The following is a 4,479-nucleotide window of genomic DNA, read 5'->3' as shown; positions in this document are numbered from 1 at the left end:
GCTTATATGCCATCTAGAGCTAAGGAAAAGGGGGTATGGGTCTGGGACTTCAAAGAGAAGGAAGACAATTCACAGGAGGATGAAAAGGAGTAAATATTTGGTAAACAAATATTTGCTGGGTTGTACAGAAACAATGAGACACAGAGCAATTTTAACAGGACTTTGTAGGGTTCCTTCCTGTCTACCACACGTAGTTCATATTATACTGTAGTAATCTATGCTGATAGCTCTCTTCCTGGAACAGGTCCTCTATCTAAATTTCTGTTAGGCAGTTAGAGGGGAGGCAATAACAAAAAACTTCTTGAGTCTTCTATTTCTCAAAAGTAATCAGCGTAAAATAATTCACAGGCCAAAGAGATACATTTTGGGGTGGTAAATTTTGCTCCCTTAAGTTTCCATTTAGTTAGGCCTTCTTTAATTTCTTTTGGCCATTTTTGTGGTTTTCAGCATATGAGTCTTTCATCTCCTTGGTTAAGTTTATTCCTAAATATTTTTTTCTCTTAGATGCAATTATGAATTATTTGGTTCTTTTAACTTCCTTTTCTATCTTGCAGGTATATAGAAACACAACAGATCTTATACCCTACAACTTTGCTGAATTGCTAGCTTTCTTGTGAGTTATTTGGGATTTTATACATAGGGGATCATGTTATCTATAAACAGAGGTAGTTTTACTTCCTTCTTTCCAACATGGATGCTTTTTATTTATTTTTCTTGTCTAATTGCTCTAGTAGTTAAATAGTAGTGGTGGAAGTAAGTATCCTTGTCTTGTTCCAACACCTGTCTTTTGAGTTGCCTTGCTGCTTATTACTCCTTGCCCTAGTTTCAGTAAATTTGGGGGGAGAGATGGGACTATCACATATTTCTCTTACTTATGTTGACCCTGGAAATGCACTTAAGTCTGTTTTTGCAGGAGCTAGTTGTTTTGTAGTGAAAGACCTCTTAGGTTATTTAGTTTCCTATCACTGGAAGCAACACAGGATGATGCTTTCAAAAACTCTGACAGAAAACGGGGGATTAGTTCTCATGGCCTAGCTTAATGGCCCTCTCTCCATCTCACCCAGAATAATAAAAACAAGCTGTATTATCACATTAGAAAGTGAGTCCCAAAGAAAACCTGGAAGTTAATCAAACTTATAGGGGTCAGAGGTTGGGGGAGGCTCTGGGAGAAACTGGCTTGAAGGATGGGAGATGAATAGATCTTGTATCCCATACAATAACCAAGTTTGTTCCATTTCTCAGCCAGGTGTCTATTGTCCAATCGTGCAACCCCTTGAAAATGTGTCATCAGTTGCTAAGGAACTTACCCTTAAGAACATGAATCATACTTTAAGCTGTGCATCTGTATATTCATGAGACAGCAGGGGTGGGGGAGAGAGAGAGAGAGAGGGAGAGAGAATGAGATATGGGGGAGATATACTAGTTGTCTCATAGAGTCCTCTAAAGAAGAGAAGCTCTTCCCTCTCTCTCTTTTGCTGTCTGTTCTTCTTCCTGGGGCCTTAGCACCATCCCCCTTTCTCTGGATATCTGGGCACACCCCACCCTCAGTTCCTATGAGCCCAGGTGTGTGAAGGCGGATGTGCTCCCACCTGCCCAATAAGCTGTTGAGCACTGTGACCTGCTGCCAATGCCTGGGGGTGACGTTGCCCAGCTACAGTTGCTGGGGGAACCTCAAGTTAGAATTTCTTCACTTTAGGGCGTGTAAAGTCTCAATCACTACACTGAATTAATGTTGCTTTTCCCTGGCTAAATGTAAGTGAGTGTCGGCTTCTGGGATGATTGAAGTTAGAGTGTTCCTGCTTGGATACTGTCAATCGCTCCTCCCTCACTCTCGGCTGAGTGCACTCAGCCTACACAGTCCAAGTGGAAATCATGGAGGAAACACAGGAAACCATTGGCAGGCCTCTGAAAAGCCCCTATCAAATGGCATTTACATCCAGGGAGGCCTTCTGATGGTGGAGTTAGTCCCCATCCTGAGAGTTCCCAAGCAGATGGAAAAGACAACTTCTAGCCTAAGGAAGCTCCTGGTGTGATGGGGAAGACCTAGGTCCTATTTAAAGTAAGCACTTAGTCTGATAGGGGATACCTAGTCCCTGCCCTGGGAACCTCCGGTTTTATGGGGAGGACACTCTCATTGGGAGATGGAAAATGTGATGGCACCACGCTGTCCTTCAGATGTCCTATCGGATAGGTGTGATCAGGCTGGCTAGGCAGGACTGTTGACAGAGAACTGCTGGGACTCATGCTGACTGGCTTTCTGACACACAAGGGCTGTAGAACCCTAGCTGAACCCTATTTTACCCAGGAAATCCTGACCACTCCTTCCTGCTCTCACCCCAAGGCAATTCTTAGTTTTTTCCATTCTTGACCAGCTTTGCATTCCCTCTTTGGACTCCCCTTCCCCCAAAGGTTTATTATAAAATTTTAAACCTGAAAAGAAGTGTGAGTACTCACAATTGAGTACTCAGCATGTAGATTCTACAAATGTGAACATTTTGCTATATCGCCTTCAAATATCTATCCATATAGCTACCCTTCAATACATCTTATTTTTGGTATATTTTAAAGATGCAGACCATCAGTATATGTCACTCCAAAACACTTCATCATGTATATCATTAAGCAGAATTCAGTATTTGCTAGTGGTTCTTTGTGTGTGTGAATGTGTCAGGGGGTGTTAAATTTATATCAGTGATATGGTAAAATACACAGATTATAAGTATATTCTTCCAGAAGATTTGACAAATGCTTACACATGTGTAACCCAAATCCCTATCAAGATATGGAACATTTCTATCACACAGGAAGTCTGTTCATGCCCCTTTCCAGTCAATCACTGTTCTCATCTTGCAGAAGCAATCAGTTTTCATTTTTAAAAAAATCTTTCTAGAATTTCATGTAAATGGAACCAAATAGTATGTACACATCATGTTTTGGGGGTTCATCCATTTTGCTGCAAGTGTTGATACTCTGTTCCTTTGTGTCATTGAGTAGTGGTTATAATTTGTTTATCCATTTTTCCTGTTATGTGGTGTTGTTTCCAGTTAGGGGCTACTGTGAGTAAAGCTTCCATGGATATTCTTGTAAAAGTATTTTTGTGGATTATGTTTTCTTTTCTTTTGGATAAATACCTAGAAGTGGAAATGCTGGGTCATAGGGCAGGCATACATTTAGTGCATCCATCTTATTTTGAAATGTCTGTTCAAATATTTTGCCCTTCTCTTTATCGGGTTGTTTGTGTTTTTATTGTGTTTTAGTTCCTTATTTATACTTGATATAATTCCTTTAATGGACATATTTTGCAAATATTTCCTCCCAGTCTGTGACTTGTTATGCATTTTCTTTCTTGGATAGGAAGTAGGGATTTATTGGTGGGTGTGAGTAAGGAGGGGGTGACGCAGAAGCTCTCAGGAGTGCAGGGCTCACCATTTGTCCAAGGGGGTCACAATTGGGGATGTATTTGACCCTACAGCCATCCAGGATAAACTGCTTTTCAGCTGCCCTGTCTTCAAATTCATCTGTATTAAACTTGGTAAAGCCCCACTTCTTGGAGATGTGGGTCACGTGGCCACCTGGGAACTTGAACTTGGCTCTGTGAAGGGCTCCAATCACATGCTCCTTGTTCTGCAACTTGGTGTGGACGGGTGAACCATGGTCACTATGCCCTGGGGCTTTCCAAAGGCACCTGGTCTGGAGCCTAGACTGGGGACAGCATGAGGTCGGACATGCATGTTCACTGGAAAGTGTGGTCTCCAAGGTCCCTTAGGACAACCCCTAGGAGCAACAGGCTGCATTCACTACTGAGGAGGCCACTGTGTGCAGCCACTGCACACCATCATTTTCTTAACTAGGTTTTGGATGAGCAGAAATTTCTAATTTTTATAAAATCTAAATTACGATTTTTTCCTTGGTAATTATTACTTTTTGCCTCCTGCCGAAGAAAATTTTGCCCATCTGCAGGTCATGAAGATACTGTCCTATGTTTTATTTTAGAAGTTTTATAGTTTTAGCTTTTACATTGAAATCTATCATTCATCTCAAATTAAGTTTTGTGTATTTTGTGAGATAGGGATCAGTGTTCATGTTTCTCCATATTAATAGAGAGTTGTGCCAGCCACACCTGTTGAAAAGGCTGCTTTATGCATAGGATTGTTTTGGTTCCACACTGAAAATCAAATGACCATATACATGTGGGTCTATTTCTGGACTCTCTATTGTGTTCCATTGAACTATACATATCTCTTTACACTACCATCCTGTCTTAAAGATTGTTTACTAGCTTTATAGCCAGCCTTGAAGTTAGGTAGTGTTAAGTCCTCTAACTTTGTTTCTCTTTATCAAGATTGCCTTCAGTATTCTAGGTCCTTCGCATTTCCATATAAATTTTAGAATAAGTCTATCAAGTTTTACAAATAGAGCCTGCTAGAAAATGGGATTGGGATTGTGTTGCACTTGTAGATCAAATTGGAGAGAATTGAT

General features: G+C 40.8%; 1 pseudogene; it reads right to left on the bottom strand.

Moving 5' to 3' along the window:
- Window positions 1–3,744: 3,744 nt before the first annotated feature.
- On the bottom strand, window positions 3,745–3,866 carry LOC123854805 (small nucleolar RNA SNORA70; annotated as a pseudogene).
- Window positions 3,867–4,479: the final 613 nt, after the last annotated feature.

Source organism: Mirounga angustirostris, unplaced genomic scaffold (assembly GCF_029215605.1).
Source record: "Mirounga angustirostris isolate CCGP_5_RB_7025 unplaced genomic scaffold, mMirAng1.0.hap1 SCAF_17, whole genome shotgun sequence".
NCBI lineage: Eukaryota > Metazoa > Chordata > Mammalia > Carnivora > Phocidae > Mirounga > Mirounga angustirostris.
This window is presented reverse-complemented; position numbering and strand designations above follow the sequence as displayed.